The sequence below is a fragment of the Corylus avellana genome, chromosome ca2 (genome assembly GCF_901000735.1).
Source record: "Corylus avellana chromosome ca2, CavTom2PMs-1.0".
Taxonomy (NCBI): domain Eukaryota; kingdom Viridiplantae; phylum Streptophyta; class Magnoliopsida; order Fagales; family Betulaceae; genus Corylus; species Corylus avellana.
The window spans coordinates 40,805,664-40,814,624 of record NC_081542.1 but is presented as its reverse complement, the minus strand read 5'-3'; positions in this window follow the sequence as shown (position 1 = coordinate 40,814,624).

The window sequence follows — 8,961 nt, the reverse complement described above, 5'->3', positions numbered from 1 at the left end:
AACTTGGGTTGTGCCTTTGCGTGTTTAATGAATTTCGATTACTTAAAAGAAAAGGAAAATATTGATATAAAGTCATATCCAATTCTTTTTGGAACAATAATATTAGAATTTTTTTTTCATGAAATTTCTGATAATAGTTAATATTTATTTTCTTTAAATAAGAGACAAATTCGAGCTGTTTTATGATGTTTAAAGCATTAGTAGTCTTTGGAACTTGGAAGTGACATCTCCTTCCACCATAAACAAGGGGTCGAGGGTGAGGTCATGTATTCAAACTAGTACCACAACAAGAGTTTTTATTGCCTATAAATGGATGCTTATAAGAACTGTTCTCTTAACCTTTCTTCTTCCCCCCCCACCCTTTTATTTGTTCTTGTGTTTTCATATCGGGTCACTAACCAAATCTAGAAAAGCGTAAAGAATCTTGATATTATAAATTTGGTGACTGAAACTTTTTTAGACGAGAATAATTAGAACTTCAAACTGATAGATGCCGGTTGGTTTTGTGCCAGTAGAAAATGGAGTGTGGATCTAGAAAAGCGTAAAGAATCTTGATATTATAAATTTGGTGACTGAAACTTTTTTAGACGAGAATAATTAGAACTTCGAACTAATAGATGCCGGTTCGTTTTGTGCCAGTAGAAAATGGAGTGTGCTATAGGTTGCCTGTCATTTTTTTTTTTTTTTTTCTTGAGATTATTAGTGGAGTTTCTATTACTGTGCTAGAGGTTCCCTGTCCTGGGTTTGAACAAGAGCTTGTTTGGTGAGGTGAGGTCTCAGCCAAAGGTTGGATGTTTGTCAAATATAGAGAGCATTTTATAATGGCCTGAAGGCTACAGGGGACGAACTTGAGGGGATAGGTGAGCTTGCTTCCTGCATAATTTATTGTGTGCTTTCCTGATTAATAGTATAGAGCTGCCTGGAAAACTAATGATGACACGGGCACATTAAGGTTGCTTGCTTAAACATCAAATGGGCTGATCCGAGACATTTTTTTCCCAAATATTTTTCTGACTGGATTTTACATGGATAAATGAATCAATCATTCATGGTTTATATTACTTGAAAGGGAAAAGATTTGTGGAGATTTCCTCAAATACCTCCAACTTCAAAGACTAGATTTTACTCTTTGCAATCAGCTTTTACCTCCAACTTCAAAGTCGATTGATTTTTTGACTTTTGAAAATTTAAACCATGGATATCTTTCTCCAAATACCGAGTGCATCACTTTCGAAGCCACAACTAATAGAAATGACCCTAGAGTCTTGATGGTAGAGTTTCCTTTTCTCCCTTGTCTCGTGTCTGATATTGTCGCAGTATTCTTTTATTTTGTTTTAGACTTGGATCATGTTTTTGGGAATCTTGAAATATCAATTACTTTCTGTTGTTAGTATGGACCAAATAGGTTTGCTGGGGAAAATTCGATAATGGTGAGTTTTACAAATAGATAAGTATTGTTTGCTCATTTATTTCCAGCATTTTAGGGTAGCCTATTAAGAGGAATGAGGGTCTTGTTGAGAAAGGTAGTCGACTCTTGACCATTATCAGGTGATGCTGCTTGTCCAAATGCCCATTTCTGGCGGGTGTTGTTTGTGTAGATAATGCAACATCATTGCTTATAGAATTATGTAATTTATGTGTTTCCTGAGTAATATTTTCCTATCTATGATTAATGAATCACAATTTCTAATTTAATATTCACTCCAACTAATAGGTAAAATAAATAGTAGGAGGGAGAAGAATGGATTATCAGAAGAATAAAACCCTCTTCCAACTACCAAAAGAATAAAGGTGAGATAAAGAACAATATTTAAATGGAGTAGAGAAAGATTTAGAGAGTTGGATGTTTGGTGCTTTTGAAAAGTGGTTAGTTAAAATAGAAAAAAGTGAATTTTTAGCCAAATTCTAGTTCACTAGGAATGCTCTTAGGGGTTGGTCTAAATTTTTCTGCCAAATAAGATGTGAGCACACATTTTGTTGCTATTTGTCCAAAGCGTCAATAGTTCAAGCCTAATTTAAATTGGGTTTCAACTGTTTGATGTGTGTGTCTAATTGTTGTTCCTTCATGTTTGACATTGTAACATGATTAATAGGTATTGGCTTGTGCTCTATAATTCTTGTCAAAGAAATAAACCAATTGGTGCTCTCTAATATTCATTATAGATGTTGAAATGGAAAATCTCTTCTAATTCATGGTCACATTTTTTGTTGTTGTTTGATTAGGTTTTTCCCTGAGATGATATTTGCGACTTGAATTCCTAAAGCAAATGACTTGCTTTTGTCTCACTTGGTGTTTTAGTTTCAGTCATAAGTCTTTGATCTCCATTTATTTTTGCAGAAAACAGAGATAAACATTTCTTTGTCAACTTAAGTTTTTGGATTAAGCAAGTAGTTAACAATGCCAGGTTAATGCATATGGTTTGGGGAGTCAGTTTTGGTTTTGTTGTGTCTGATTATACGAATGCTAGAATTCTTAGCATGAAAATGTTTTGGCCAAAGGATTATATCTTTGATAGGTTCTTGTGTTGGTGATTGATTGGTTGTGGTTGATTGTAAAAGGAAGATGGATTGAATAAAACATCTCTACTTAGGGTAGGAGTCAAAGCATACAAAATTTTATATCAAATTCTTCAATGAATTTCCCGTAGCTCTAACTCACGTATTTATAGGAGGATCATGTAATCCTTAATTCATCTTGCAGATTATGCTAACAACTCATCTAAATGATTGGGGAACATAGGACTTGAGCTGATAGTTATTCATAAAAATTTGTCTTGTAAGCCCGTCAGGCCTTCCACTAATCAACAATTATCAAAACCAACATATTAAAACAAAACACAAAACAGAACCCCCTAATCACTTACCCTTAACAAAGCACCCAAAATTGACCCTTATTACTTATCTTTTGAAACACCCTAATCTTGGTATTTTGGATTAGGCCCCAGTTCCTTTGATTCCCATCTATCTTTTTGGTTTGTGTGTGGATGTGGAGTGGCCAAATGAATGCTGCTGAAAAGAATGCTGCATTTGATTGGTATGCTTTAAAACAGAGCAAGTAAATTGACAAAAAGGAACTGAGTAATGAATCACTTTTGTGAGATTCAATTGTTGGAATTAGGTCCTTAGCTGAATTAGATAATCAGAAATTACAACTAAATTTTTATATGGTATGTATTGTTTGTATGTGATAATACATTAATATAATAATATGTTATAGTGAGGCATCGGGCATGTATGTTTGTTGCATTTGGTCATTGGAATTCCCTCTAGATCCTTTTAAGTATCACCAACGCTTGAATGTTCTAAGGGCTGGTGGGTGTGTCAACGTGGACGGTGCAGTAATCTATTTCCATTAGGTTTGTTAGTATCGCTAATTGATGGTATGTCACGTAGCTTAGTTATTTGATTGCTTTAGGAGTCTTATCTTTATTGTTTTAGGAGTTCTTATTCTTTTCGCTTGAGGAGATCTTATTCTTATTGCTTTAAGAGTCTTATCTTTATTGTTTTAGGAGTTTTTATCTTTATTGCTTTAGGAGTCATAAGTCACACACGTGTGGGACTATATCTCAGCTGTAGTTTTGTTCTTTAAATACTGCATTGCTATGGAATAAGAAGTCAGTCAAGAATTTATTCAAACCTTGTGTTTGTGGGAGTTTAAGAGCCTTTTTAATTGCTCTACCAAAGGAGGTCCAGGATATCTCGAAAATCCTACTGCTAGAATTATTTTGCTTATTTTTTCAATAATAGGAAAGTTAAGGAAAGATTATCCTGGTAATTTTTCAGTTCATAAACTAGTTACGTGTTCAAAGTCCCGAAAACGTAACATTGAACTTTCTTATGTTGGATCCACATGGATCCACATGTTATATAAAACTGTCAATCCTCAGAAGGCACCACTTTCTCCACACGATAAGTCATCCACACGTGTCTCTTGTCTTTTGCTGCCTTTGGTGAAGCGGCCCCATGCTATGTTGCTAGCATATCAAGATCGGACTTTTGTTTCTAAGATTTCCTTTGTTAGTTGCCATATTTGTAGTGTATTTTATTGAGCACATTGTGTAGTTTGATGGGCCGCTTTCAATCTCGTGTTCGGAAGCATTTTCAACTGGTGTTTCATTCAAATCAAGAATTGAAAAGACCTTTCTCTTGTAACGTTTTTCTTGTTGACTTAGAAAAAATAAAAAGAGAAAGTCATCCACACTAACAATAATGCAATTAAACAGTCCATAAACACAATAATGCATTTTGAGTAAATGGTCCTACAAAAGAAAATTTTGCGATGAGGAACACATGGGATGCCTTTTTCATCCAATTTGATAGAATATAGCCGTCTAAATCTTTGATCAAGCTCTTTCATAATTGCTACTTGCTTTTTCCTTAGGTTAGATATGGTGTTGCTTATCATCCAGCTTGAAATGTTGTGAATGTGATCGAGCCTTGATTTCTTCTCGCATGTAGATGGGTATGGTGGGTTAATAACATTGTTTTTGGATTGACCACCATTTTATATTAAGCTAAGCACTCAAAAAAATATTCTGTAAAAAAAAATATTTTACACCTAAACAAATACAACTTTAACCACCAAGCACAAAAAAAAAAAAATAATAATAATAATTCCAGAATAAACAAAACCTTAAAAAAAATTAATACATTCTAATTGCAAGGCCTTCGATCCAGGCGATCCGTGTGTGTCTCACCAAAACATGCACAGCCGTCAATTGAACCAAGCCATACGATGCCCTTTAAAGTATAGACATAAATTGTAACACCCCGATATTTGAATTAGCAAATATCGAAGTCGTCACGCTACAACTTTAGAAAATACAATCTTACAGCGGAGTATGTATATTTTTTTCTCTTTCTATGACCTAGGAATAACTTACACAACACCATTGAGCTAATTGAAATACCTCGAGGCGATATATTATTAAATAAAATGGAAACATGATTTTCATTACAAGATATGTACACACTAGGTGTACCAAATATATGCCACAGACGGCACCTAAATTACTATTGTAATATTTATTAAGTTTACACACATCACCATACATAATAAAAGCGATTAACATAAATGAGACTTGCTCCATAGAGTAAGCATAAATCCTGCAGCAGATGGTCTATCAACCATCAAAACCAGTAAAAGGACCATCGTCCTCACTTTCTACTCCTGCATCAAGATCTATGTAAAGATGACGTTATCATATTTACATAGGCAAACAAGTGAGTAATCTATTTTCCTAGAGATAAAGACTAAAAAGACTTGTTTGAACAAGTAAGATTAAAGACTAAAATATATAATAATGAATGAGTTGTGAATGCAGCGTAATGACAGATTAGTTTGTGTTTTATGATAATCTTTCTTCAGACCTCTTCTCATGAGCTCTCAGCCTGCTTACGTCCGTTATGTCCCTCACACTTTAGAGGTTTACCTGTTTGGTGCTGGCAACTACACCGCCCCAACTTAGTTATATATTAGGCATGTTGGACGGTTATATACCTCCATCCACTGAGATACCGACAGTTCCTCGCGGCAATTCACCCAGCTTGTTCTTAAGGTGGCTATCTTATTAGCCCATTTTATTAGACACATTATGCAGCAGTTGTATTGCAAAATTATATTCATAAGACAAAATAAGAATTCCTATAACAATAAAACAAAGCTAGTACTCAGTAAGTATATCCATACTTACTCTCCTTAGTGTAGTATTCTGCTCCACTTCTGCATATAATACATACATACAAACAATACTTAGTTCATTCTCCAATAATATCATTGTTTAAAGACCCTCATCTTTTTATATTTATTTATTATCTGTCACTTCATCTTTACTTACTCATTTTATTATATTAATCTAAGATAATTACTTATAACAAGCTTTATGCCTGAATTCATTTTTGGTGACGAGGCTAATGGCCAGTATCACTAAATACAAACAAGTATTATAAATAATATATATAAAACATGACTCATATTTTGGAGATGAGACCAATGGTCCGTACCTACCAAAGTATGAATCAAAATTTAAATGACAATAAAAGAAATGACTGAATGTAAATACTGAATTCATATTCTGGGGATGACCGCAAAAAATATGAATTAAAATTTAAATGACATAAAATAAATAACTGAATGTAAATAATGTATATTTCGGGGATGAGATCAAATGGTCCTTACCGCCAGAAATATGAACATAAATTTAAATGACATAAAAGAAATAACTGAATGTAAATAATGCATATTTCGGGGATGAGATCAAATGATCCTTACCACCAGAAATAGGAACAGAAATTTAAATGACAAAAAAGAAATGACTGAATATAAATACTGTAAAGTAAATAATATATAGATAATATTGTAAGTCCTTAATTGATTTTATCCACTAACTCTTTATTATTAATTCACTTGTATCCATTACTTTATTTTACATTATACGCTTTATTGGGTCTTTAAACAATTAAATGAGGACAAGTAATAAAAGCAATAAATCATGATATTTATACAAGAAACACTTACCCAATAATCCTTTAGAAGTAAAACTCCACCAAATCTTCTCTAGGTAGATAGTTTTAGAAAAACGCTTGAACACTACAAGAAAGATCTAGGCTATATGGTATTTGACTAGAACTAAGAAATAAAATGAAAGGAGGAGCAAACAATTTTATTTGTTCTAAGATTGTAAATAAAAAGCAAGTGACAGTGACTATAGCTTAGGCTCTATTTATAAGAGAATGAATGGTTATGATTTATTTTTAAACCTTTGATCTAAGGGTTGAGATGTATTTAACCAAAAGAATGAACCTAGTCCATATTTCATGCTCTATACCAATTAGAATTTTCGTCCAAAATGAGGGCAGTGTATCCCGATCCATTTTTCAATGTCCAAACGTACTCCGATTGACATGAAATTTTGAGAGTAGATAGAGGACTCCGAGACAAACATTTTATATTTTTTGTTCGACTTCATCCGAGTTCGTTTATGTCTATTTTTGGCCTATACAAAGTTTTCAATTCAACTTAGGCTTTAACTATTTGCATTCCCACTTGGCCACTTGCCTTATTAAATCATTATAATCATGATATTTACTATAATCATCATTACTAGAAGACTTTAAGCTTTCAACAAAGGTGGCTAGCCTTGGTATCTTTCTTTAGCAGTTTTAATCTCATTTAGACAGTATGAAAATTAAGACACTGCTTTTTAGGCTAAAAAAACTGAAAAGCTTCAAATTAATTTATGACTTCGCTAAACACCAATATAAATAATTTATTCACTAGATTAGGTTTGATTATGCCCATAAACATATTAGTGAAGCTAAATTTTTAGAATTGAAGTAATATACATAAGAGGTCAAAAATCAATGTAATATACCTTTAACACTAAATAGTTATTTAATATCATTAATCCACATATCATTGTTCTAATTTATTGATTATATTTTTAATCTATTTAATATTATTTAAATAAGAGTTTTAAAATCTAGGTCGTTACAGAAATTTACTCCAAACTGATATGTAGGAAATATTCTCTAACTTATGTAAAATAGTGCAAAGTGTCTGTAAATATTTAAAAGACACATTAAATTTTTAACCTCATGAATAACAGTTTAGTAATTTAGTATAAATTTAATGTGTCTTTTAAATGTTTATAAATACTTGGTACTATTTACATAAGTTGGAAGGCCGCATTTAACAGCAAATTCATGACATCCTCCGCGAAACGACAAAAAACAAAAAGTTCATGTATTCGCTTATCGGGCGGGTCGTAATAGCATTCGACTTCAGTCGACAACAGCACCTGCGGATATCGTTACTTAAAGGTCGGGTCGGGTCCTCGCCAGTATCATTTGTATCTGGGTCGACCCGCTAGACCCTTTTTTTTTTTTTTTTTGTAGGATAAGTTGATAGGGATAACTGGTAAGGCAGTGCCTCTGCCCAGACTGCCCTACTGCCTCTCTCACAGTCTCACTCTCTGCTTGCTCTCTCTCAACAAGTGTCGGTCTCTCACTCTCCCTCCGTCTCCCTCTCGACTCTCGAGTCTCAGCCCTCTCTCTCTCGGGTCTCCCTCCTCAGTCCTCGCCGTCGAGGGGGATTTAGAATAGTAAAATCACCCTGCATAAAGACAAAATTGGAGCTTCTTGAGTTAGATTCCATGCTGGAATGAGAGTTCTCCTTCTCGATTTTGACCCTTTCTCCTCTATGCTTCTTACTGCCTTCAGTCCGTCCCTTTCCCTGCTGACCCTTTTCCTTTTGAGCTGAATTACCCAAACTCTTCACGCCTCTATTCTTAATCCTGCTCTTCTCTCGTACATACCCCAACATCTATTCTCACTTTTAAGTGAAGAAAGAATAAACTAGAAGAAGTAAGAAGCAAGAGAAAGAAAGCCCCAAAACAAGGAACAAAGGAAGAGGATGTGAATTCCAAGGAAAGAAGAACGGATGAATAGATGTTGTGAGCGTCGGCGACTCGGCAGAGAGGAGAAAGTGAAAAAAAAAAAAAAGAAACCCAACAAAAGAAAACCAATTCTTAATTTTTTTTAGAAACATGAAAATTTTTAATTGGAAAAAAACGCATTTGTTAAATTTTTTGATTTAATATAATTTTTTTATTTAACGGGTCGTGTCGGGTTACCCGACTATTTTCGTGTCATAATCGTGTCAAACCCGATTACCTGTTTAGCTAAACGGGTCGTGTCTGAGTATAGCTAATCATGTAACGGGTACCTGCGGGTCGTAATCGGGTCGTGTCATGTACCCATTTTGCCACCCCTTTCCTCTATATCCATTTGGAAGTATTATCTAATTGACAATGTCATTTCAAAATTACCAAAATTTTGTTAATGTCTCCCAATGAGGAAAATACTCTTAAAAAAAAATAAAAAATTCAAAAAAAAACTGAAAATAATTTTTTTTTAAAAATAGAAATAAAAATAAAATACCAGGATATGGAATTTAAAAAT